This window comes from Triticum urartu, chromosome 7A (assembly GCF_056163025.1).
Source record: "Triticum urartu cultivar PI428250 chromosome 7A, HENAU_Tu73, whole genome shotgun sequence".
Classification (NCBI taxonomy): Eukaryota; Viridiplantae; Streptophyta; class Magnoliopsida; order Poales; family Poaceae; genus Triticum; species Triticum urartu.
Genome location: NC_141879.1, coordinates 38,939,296 through 38,949,646, shown reverse-complemented (window position 1 = coordinate 38,949,646; position 10,351 = coordinate 38,939,296). Strand labels below are relative to the sequence as shown.

At 49.3% G+C, this 10,351-nt stretch overlaps 1 non-coding gene and 1 pseudogene across 1 annotated transcript; both read right to left on the bottom strand.

Annotated features, from left to right (window-relative positions):
• Nucleotides 1-4,220: 4,220 nt before the first annotated feature.
• On the bottom strand, nt 4,221-4,294 carry TRNAH-AUG (transfer RNA histidin (anticodon AUG)). Its single transcript has one exon. It is a non-coding gene; the product is annotated as a tRNA-His (tRNA).
• Nucleotides 4,295-4,839: 545 nt separating this feature from the next.
• LOC147957444 (25S ribosomal RNA) lies at nt 4,840-7,763 on the bottom strand (annotated as a pseudogene).
• Between the last annotated feature and the right edge of the window lie 2,588 nt (nt 7,764-10,351).

Genomic DNA, 10,351 nt, shown 5'->3' with positions numbered 1-10,351 from the left:
AGTTACGATCTCAGATAAATTTGAGTTCTAGATTCCTCACAAAGTACAAATTCAGATTCTAAAACTGAAACTTCACTTCAGGTTCTTGCTGCTCAGCTACTGCCTGCTGCCTCCTTCAGCGGTTTACAAATTCATTTTCTAAAACTGAAACTTCACTTCAGTATTTCTTGCTTGCATGTTTGCTTCTTCTTTAATGGTTTGCGATTCGGATCAACTAAACTGAAAGTGAGATGCTGAGGTGTGGATCACACTAGTACTATTTCAGTATTTCTTGCTTGCATGTTTGCTTCTTCTTTCTGCTGAAGCAGGCGAGTTGATTTTCTGCTCTTAGTTTCTGTAGCAATTGGAGGAGGAGTTGGTGCCGAGAACTGGACCAGATGTGCTTTGATTCGTGATCTACAGCGCCCTTGATATCAGGTGCGTGATCTGCAGTGCCCTAGCTTGTTTGTTCTGACTAAATCCAGTTAGAACAAGTTAAGCTTCAGACTGCATATAAGAAAAGAATAAAAACAGACTCCTAAATTCAGTTAGAACAAGTTGAGTACTTGGAGTATATTCAGCGCCCTTGCTTGTTTGTTCTGACTAAATTCTGTTGCCTCGCATGACCATGAGCGGAGGCTGGAGCAGATCCGGAGGGCGTTCCAGGGCCTCGAGGGCTCCCACGTCTGTCCCTTCCAGGTCAAGCCTCGCTTTGCTGTTTGTTTCTCCTGTAGTGTATATTATATTACTTGGTTTGCTGTTTGCAACGCTGCCTGCGTGCTACTATCTAGTTTGCTGCTGCTTTTCGTGCTTCACTGAATTTCAGGATTGGGGTGTGTTTTCTGAATTTTCGTGCTTGTTATGATGCAGTATGCTTCGACGGGAGCATCTGCGGAGAGGGTCAGGGAGTGGGTCTCAGAGCTGGCCCATCCACTTGGAGGTATGCACCTTGCTAAATCTTGGTGCAACTTATCATCAGATTTTCTTTGAAACTTGGCGTTGATTGGTCTGCAGATGAAACTATAGTACTATACACATGACATGCAGCAGCCACTTATATCAAACAGTGGAACAGTGCTGCTGTCCTAAATGGAACAACACGATATTCAGCATCGTTGAGAAATCGTTTGTGTGTTGTCGTGTGTATAGCAGGGTTTAGATACTTGGAATTAATGTCTGCGTACATATATAACCGATTGGATTTTGTATGTATGCTTAGATTATTGTTTGGCTCTATATAATTGTTGACATGAATATCTTGACTTTCCAAACAAGTATAGGACTGTGCCTATGCATACAGATTATCCTAACAAAACTTAAAGTAAAAATTGAAGCATGAAAAGAGCAATAAGTGTCTGATTTTTATCTGCATGTTAAGCGGAAAGTTGCAGCCAAGGCTTATATATTACGAAATATTGTCTCACATTTGAGCTTCTACCATTGTTAGGGACATTGTAGTGTGATCTTCATGATTTTTTGCTTGAAGATGTACTGATTCATTAGTCAAGCAGAGACAGAAATCATCTTTTATGTCTATTAAGTCACGTAAAAATCACATAACTTTTTCAGTGCCTAACATTATATTTAAGCTATACTTTGTTGTAAGTTCTTGCCTATATTAGTGTCATTCATTTCTGTTCTAATTAATGTGGAACCGAGAATGAACATTTTTCTCTCTTTTTAGACTGCTAGATTGTACAAGTTGAACAATCTGCTCTAGTTTAAACAAGTTGGGATCCATCAATACAATAGGACTTAGTTTGCGTTTCATCTTGCTTGTAATCAATATCCTCACTTCTAATTTACCTCAAGTTTACCGTTTGCCGGGAGTTCCAAATTAGAAGAAGTTTCAAATTCTTATGTTGGTTTCTGTTCTCTTTGTAGGTTATGAGATATGCTGCTGGAGAGATGCCGTTAGCAAACTGGAAGGGATGCGACCAAATCCAATCGGAAGCATGGCCTTCTTGTAGGTTTGCACATAAATGGAAGTTGTAGTGTATAAGTAGTCGTTGGACCTGTGATGGTGATCTTTCTTTTGACTGGCTGTCGTTTGTTATAGATGACAATCTTTTAGTTGTTGTTTCAAATGATGTAACTGCAACAAATGATGTATGATTGTACAGTGAAACAAATGTTGCTTTGATAGCAAAATTGAAAAATAAATGAATTGTTTCTCTGTCGTCCAGTCCTTTGAATTAGTGGACTGAAAATATTGATGGGCTGGAAGAGGCCTTAGCCCAAACAATATTGGACAAAAAAAATGAAAGGAAAAACGTCTTCAAAAAATTTTAAAAATTAAATGGACCGCAAAAAGGCTGAGGCCCAGAAAAATGGAAGAAGCTCAGAAAACAAAATAGGCCAAATTGTTGGGCCAGGCCCATGTACCTAGCGAAAATTAACAAAAAATATATATATTAAAAAGGCTGAATTAATGGGGTCGGCCCATCTAAAGCACCGAAATGGACCGAGCCGATTCTAATTTTTGACCTTTTCAATTGGTCGCAACTTTGCCACGTCAGATTGCAACGTCGGATCCGACGTGGCCTGGGCAGACAGCCAGTGACCAAAACAAAAGGTCATGGGTTCAACGACCTTCTGTTTTGGTCGTAAATGTCTACGAACTTCTCACGGAGAAGGTTGTTAATTTCAGTTTACGACGGCCAGCTTTTGACCATCTGTTTTTGGTCACAAAAGGAAAACTATGACCATTCAGTGACCAATAGTGGTGATCATAAGTTGACATATTTCTTGTAGTGCCCAGGGCCCATCCCCATGTTGCCGCCGCGGAGGAGAAGGTCACGGGCTCTCGCTCGGCGATGGTGGCGGTGGTGTCGCTGTCGTTCGCGGTGCGGCGGGCGGCGAGTGTCCCGCGGCCGCTGTACCACGAGGAGGAGTGCCCAGCCGTAGCTGACCTGCATGGCGCACAACCGCCCCGACACCTCCTCCCGCCCTCCCGAGCTCGTGTGTTGGTGCCGCTGCTGCTGCGGTGGAGCAGCTCATACCAACGCTGCATGCCGCATGCGCGCGACGAGCTCCCCAGCTTCCGAGCAGCAGCTCCGTCTTCCCGCTCCCAGCCTCATCCTTCGCCGCTCCCTCCTCGCTCCACCTCCCGACCAGACTGGTCCGGCTGAGCTCGGCGCCGAGCACGTGATCCAGGCCGGCCGCAACGAGGAATTTGAGTAGGTACCCCTACCGGGGATGGAGGCCATCCAGGACCCCGTGGTTGGATGCATCACCAAAGAAGGCCGCGATGCGGGGCTCGGCGTCGAGCGCGCGGAGCTGTGGCCGAGGGAGCGCACCGCCAGAGTCGCGCGGGAGCTGCGGAGAGCCACGCGGGCCACGGAAATCCACGACGAGCGCCTGGTCGTGTGGTCACGGCTGCTGCTCGGCGGAGGGCTGGGGCCGTGCTCGAGCAAGGCGGTGGAGACGCGCTGCTGCGAGGGCAGGGAGGGGGACGGGGAGGGGAGAGAGGAGAGGACGCGACTGTGCGTGCCGCAGTGTCGATGCGGGCGGAGAGGCGAGAGCTAGCTCGGCGTGAGGAGGCGGAGGTGGGGAGGGAGCAGGGTGGGAGGGGAAGGCCATGGGTGTAGTGGAGCGGAGTGGAAGGTGGTGGTGGCGCGGGGAGGCGGGAGAGAGCGAGCGAATGGCGGCTTCGGCCATGGCGTCTAGGGAGCATGGGAGAGAGCAGGGGGAGAATGAGGTGTCGGGCAGCACCGAGAAGGGGATTCGAGGCGTTTTGCTGTCCAGATGCATGCGAGCAGGCAGGACGCATGGCGCGCTCGGGGCCGGCTGGGGAGGACGGCTGGGAAAGTTCTTGATCCCATGCCAAATAATTCGCCGGGCCAACCCCAAGAGGCAAAAAATGCCGGCCGGAGGGCACAACGGCTGCAGATGCTCTTAGGTCGGGGGCGGCCGCGAGTGTGGAACATTTCCTTTTTTGAGAATGAGTGCGGAACATTTCCTGGTGCCTACACAGCTATGTACGTTACATCTCCGGGTTAGATCGATGGTGTTTCCTATAAGGCGCCTTAAGCGCCCGTAACAACACGTTTCGCACCACGGCGCACACCCCCCTTCACTCCAGGGCCAGCCCATCTTGCTTTTTTTGTTTTGAAACGAAAAAAGTTGTTGTGAGAAGTAAGATTCGAACCTATGATCTCACCATCACGCGCTAGCTATCCCGATCATGATTTTCCTACCCTCAGGGGGAAAGTAAAGGCCCTTCCCCCTTTGGGAGGATGTGGGCGAGGAGGGATTCGAACCCCCGACATCGTGGTTCATAGCCACGTGCTCTAATCCTCTGAGCTACAGGCCCAGCTGTCTCCACTGGATCTTTTCCCGGGGGTGCCCCTTCATTTCAGGTTAAGAAGATGGGAAAGCGCCTTTCTCTCTATAAGAATAGTGCATTCCGAGGTGTGAAGTGGGAGAGAGGGGATGTGATGATTGAGGTTTTGAACAAGACGACCTTTGCATTTTAGATTTGGATCTCTTTCTTATTTCAAAATAGTGAAAAAGTCAAATAAGAGGTGGTAAGATTTCTATCATTCTAGCATCGAGCTATTTTGCCGCAGGACCTCCCCTACAGTATCGTCACCGCAGTAGAGTTTAACCACCAAATTCGTGATGGATTGGTGTGGTTCCTCTACACCTAGGATACCAGAATATCAAACCATGAACGAGGAAAGGCATGAGATAAATATTGGCTAGTAATTGTGAAGCCCCAATTCTTGACTGAAAGGGACACCAAAGGCCTCTGCCCTCCCTCTCTATCTATCCAAGAGATGGAAGGGCAGAGCTTTTTTTGGTTTTTTCGTCTTTTCATCAAAGAGTTGAACAATGAAGATAGATGGCAAGTGCCTGATTGATTTTATCAGGCCGTGTAGGAACAAGGTTCAAATCGTTCATTCGTTAGGATGCCTCAGCTGCATACATCATTGCACTTCCACTTGACACCTATTTAAACGGCTCGTCTCGCCGCTACCTTATCTTATTTCCATACTTCTGTTGCTCCATCCCCATATGGGTGGAGAACCCGTTGTTGTCTCGGCTGTGATACCAGAGGCTCTAGGGAAGTCAGAGGAGAGAGCACTCATCTTGGGGTGGGCTTACAACTTATATGCTTTCAGCAGTTATCCTCTCTGCACTTGGCTACCCAGCATTTACTGTAGGCACAATAACTGGTACACCAGAGGTGTGTCCTTCCCAGTCCTCTCATACTAGGGAAAGGTCCTCTCAATGCTCTAACGCCCACACCGGATATGGACCGAACTGTCTCACAATGTTCTGAACCCAGCTCACGTACCGCATTAATGGGTGAACAGCCCAACCCTTGGAACCTCCTACAGCTCTAGGTGACGAAGAGCTGACATCGAGGTGCCAAACCTTCCCGTCGATGTGGACTCTTGGGGAAGATCGGCCTGTTATCCCTAGAGTAACTTTTATCCATTGAGCGACGGCCCTTCCACCCGGCACCGTCGGATCACTAAGGTCGACTTTCGTCTCTGCTCGACGGGTAAGTCTTGCAGTCAAGCTCCCTTCTGCCTTTGCACTCGAGGACCAATGTCCATCTGGCCCGAGGAAACCTTTGCACACCTCCGTTACCTTTTGGGTGGCCTACGCCCCATAGAAACTGTCTACCTGAGACTGTCCCTTGGCCCTCGAGTTTGACACAAGGTTAGAAGTCGAGCTCTTCTAGAGTGGTATCTCATTGATGGCTCCCCCCCCCTAGAAGGGGGCCTTCTTCGCCTTCCACCTAAGCTGCGCAGGAAAGGCCCAAAGCCAATCCCAGGGAACAGTAAAGCTTCATAGGGTCTTTCTGTCCAAGTGCAGGTAGTACGCATCTTCACAAACATTTCTATTTCACCGAGCCTCTCTCCGAGACAGTGCCTAGATCGGTACGCCTTTCGTGCAGATCGGAACTTACCCGACAAGGAATTTCGCTACCTTAGGACTGTTATAGTTACGGCCATCGTTCACCGGGGCTTCGGTCGCCGGCTTCCCTGTCATCAGTTCACCATCTTGCTTGACCTTCCGGCACTGGGCAGGCGCCAGCCCCCATACATGGTCTTACGACTTTGCGGAGACCTATGTTTTTGGTAAACTGTCGCCCGGGCCTGGTCACCGCAGCCCCCTTTTGTGAGGGGGCACCCCTTCTCCGAAGTTACGGGGCTATTTTGCCAAGTTCCTTAGAGAGAGTTGTCTCGCGCCCCTAGGTATTATCTACCTACCCACCTGTGTCGGTTTTGGGTACAGGTACCCTTTTGTTGAAGGTCGTTCGAGCTTTTGCTGGGAGTATGGCATCAGTTACATACTTCAGCGCCGTAGCACCTGGTATGAGCCTCGTGGAGAAGAAATCGCTAGTCTGGGGCTCATACTTTAGCATTGCAGCACTTGGTACTCGGACCTCGGCTCGAGGCATTTTCTCTACCCCTTCTTACCCTGAAAAAGCAGGGTCACCTTGTGTCCTTAAACCTATAACCATTTTTCGGCTAACCTAACCTCCTCCGTCCCTCCCTACCAACAAGGGGTAGTACAGGAATATTGAACTGTTGTCCATCGACTATGCCTTTCGGCCTGATCTTAGGCCCTGACTCACCCTCCATGGATGAACCTTGTGAAGGAAACCTTGGGTTTTCGGGGCATTGGATTCTCACCAATGTTTTCGTTACTCAAGCCGACATTCTCGCTTCCGCTTCGTCGACCCCCGCTTTCGCTGTTGCTTCCCTCTAAGGCGGAACGCTCCCCTACCGATGCATTTTGACATCCCACAGCTTCGGCAGATCGCTTAGCCCCGTTCATCTTCAGCGCAAGGGCACTCGATTAGTGAGCTAATACGCACTCTTTAAAGGGTGGCTGCTTCTAGGCAAACCTCCTGGCTGTCTTTGCACCCCACGTCCTTTATCACTGAGCGGTCATTTTGGGGCCTTAGCTGGTGATCAGGGTTGTTTCCCTCTCGAGGATGAAGCTTATCCCCCATCGTCTCACTGGCCGACCTTAACCCCTGTTATTTTTGGGTCATATCTAGTATTCAGAGCATGCATCGATTTGGTACTGCTCGCACAGCCCGCACCGAAACAGTGCTTTACCCCTAGATGTCCAGTCAACTGTTGCGCCTCAACGCATTTCGGGAAGAACCAACTAGCTCTAGGTTCGGGTGGCATTTCACCCCTAACCACAACTCATCCACTGATTCTTCAACATCAGTCAGTTCGGACCTCTGCTTAGTTTCATCCAAGCTTCATCCTGGTCATGGATAGATCACCCAGGTTCGGGTCCATAAGTAGTGACAATCGCCCTATTAAGACTCGTTTTCGCTACGGCTCATGTGGGTTCCGTTCCCTTAACCAAGCCACTGCCTATGAGTCGCCAGCTCATTCTTCAACAGGCACGCGGTCATAGATCACTTTCCCCTCCCATTGCTTGGGAGCTCAGCACGGTTTCACGTTCTAGTTCACTACACACTAGGGGTTCTTTTCACCTTTCCCTCACGGTACTACTTCGCTATCAGTCACCCAGGAGTATTTAGCATTGCATGGTGGTCCTTGCTGATTCACACGGGATTCCACGTGCCCCATGCTACTCGGGTCAGAGCATAAGCAAGGGTGCGGCACTCAACCGCTTCACCTAGAAGCACAACGCTTGTATTGCTCTCCCACAACCCCGTTTTCACGGCTTAGGCTGCTCCCATTTCGCTCACCGCAACTACGGAAATCGCTTTTGCTTTCTTTTCCTCTGGCCACTAAGATGTTTCAGTTCGCCAGGTTGTCTCTTGCCTACTCATGGATTCAGCAGGCAGTTTAAAAGGTTGACCTATTTGGGAATCTCCGGATCTATGCTTATTTTCAACTCACTGAAGCATTTCGTCGCTTGCTACGCCCTTCCTTGTCTCTGGGTGCCTAGGTATCCATCGCAAGCCTTTCCTCTTTTGAACCTCACCATTAACGTTAAGGCTATGCCATCCTAAGGTGCTACTAAATGGAAGGATCTTATCAACGTCCATGAATGTGAAATCATAGATCGAACTACCGAATTGGCAAAATTCGGTGCTATCGCTATCATAGTATCCTCTAAGTTCACGGGCTGGAGATAAGCAGACTCAAACCGCTGACATCCGCCACAGGGTAAACCACCACCTCTCAGGCCTCCCCGATGGGTTCTACCATAGAGACCAATGATAGACAATAACTCCCCCCCCCCCTCGAACACAGCTTACAACTTTCATCGTACTGTGCTCTCCAAAGAGCAACTCTTCTCAAAATCTCAAAACAAAAGGTGCTGTGTTGGAATCCCATTCTAAGGATTCTTGTGGTTTCGGGGAATCCAGTTACAGGAGAACCAGGAACAGGGAGCTCTTCCCTTTTTCCGCCTGACTCTTTGATCTTAAGAATGTTGGTTTTAAGAACGTGATTGCCCTTCTCCGACCCACACTGCCCAACCGGCGAGCGGACGGCTAATGTGTTACACTTATTGAACAGGGTCTATGGTCGGTCTGTGACCCCTGGACGCCGAGGGCGTCCTTGGGGTGATCTCGTAGTTCCTATGGGGTGGAGACAATTGGGTCGGTCCATGGATTTTCCTTCCTTTTGCTACATTTCGCTCAAAGGGTTGAAGGGAGATAGTGCATCAAGTTATTCGCAAAGGGCCAACTTGATCCTCTTCCCCAGGGATCCCAGATGAGGGAAGCCTAGGAGAGCCACCGACTCCAACTATCGTCCATGTACAATCCATACTAGATCTGACCAACTGCCCATCCTACCTCCTCTACCTTTTTGACATCCCATCTTTTTGTCTCAGTAGAGTCTTTCCGTGGCATGTTTCAGTCCTCTTCCCCATTACTTAGAAAAAGTGAGCCACCGGTTCAGGTACAAGATACTATCATTACCACCTGGACAATTAGACAGCCAACCCGTAATCGCAACAACCCAATTGCAAGAGCGGAGCTCTACCAACTGAGCTATACGCCCCCCCCCCCCCCCCCGCAAAGTGGAGTATGCATGAAAGAGTCAGATGGTTCTTCTATTTTTTTCCCTGGCGCAGCTGGGCCATCCTAGACTTGAACTAGAGACCTCGCCCATGAAGTAAATCATCGCCCCTACGATTCAACCAATTGGGAGAGAATCAATAGACTCCTTTTCGGGAGCGATTCATCCTTCCCGAACGCAGCATAGAACTCCCCGTTGTTCTGCGCTCTTCAAGTGTGCTTCTTCCCCCTTCTCCCTCTTACCATGGCAAATCCTTGGGAAATAACTCCGATGGGCAGAAAAAGGAAGGTGTTAAGAGACCCTCCTGGCCCAACCTAGACATTCTAAGATCCTTTTTCAAACCTGCTTTGCTCCCATTTAAGGAAAAAGAATTTCACATTCTTTCTGAAAGGAAGGGAGGATTAGGAAAGTCCTATTGATTGCTACTTTCTCCAGACCGCCGGTAAAAGCATGAAAAAAGGCTGGAATGGTACGATCCCTCCGTCACCCCAGAATGAAAGGGGTGATCTCGTAGATCTTGGTCCGTGAAAATGCCTTGTTAGGTGCTCCATTTTCCCATTGAGGATGAACCTCAACCTGTGCTCAAGTAGCTCTCCATACACTGATAAGGGATGTAAGGATTCTCAAGAAGAGAGGAGCCATGGTGCCCCCCCCCCCCGACTGCCCGGATCCCACAAGTGAATAGAATGTTAGATCTACATGGGGTCTCACCTGAATTGCCCCATCTATCATCTTGAGGAAAAGTTTGTTTGGTTTCAAACTCTGATTCAAATAGGAGGAGTACTCCATGCTAATCTGCCTTGGATGATCCACATCTTCGGGTCAGGCGCTAATGAGCACACTGAACTATCCATGTGGCTCAGAGCCCTCACAATCTAGGCACAACGACACAATTATCTGGGGCGCGCTCTACCACTGAGCTAATAGCCCATCGTGCGGGCCTCCCAAAGGGAGGCCTGCTACGCCAAAAGAGAGAAAAACTCCATCCCTTTCCTTTTCATATCCCCATGCCGCCACACCACAGGGGGGACATGGTGACGCCAAAAAAGGGATCCTATCACTATCAACTAAGTTGTTACGACCTAGGATAATAAGCTCATGAGCTTGGTCTTACTGTTGGGGAACGTAGCAGAAATTTAAAATTTTCTACGCATCACCAAGATCAATCTATGGAGTCATCTAGCAACGAGGGAGAGAGGAGTGCATCTACATACCCTTGTAGATCGCGTGCGGAAGCGTTCAAGAGAACGGGGTTGATCGAGTCGTACTCGAGTGATCCAAATCACCGATGACCAAGTGCCGAACGGACGGCACCTCCGCGTTCAACACACGTATGGTTGGGAAGACGTCTCCTCCAACTTGATCCAGCAAGGGGGAAGGAGAGGTTGATG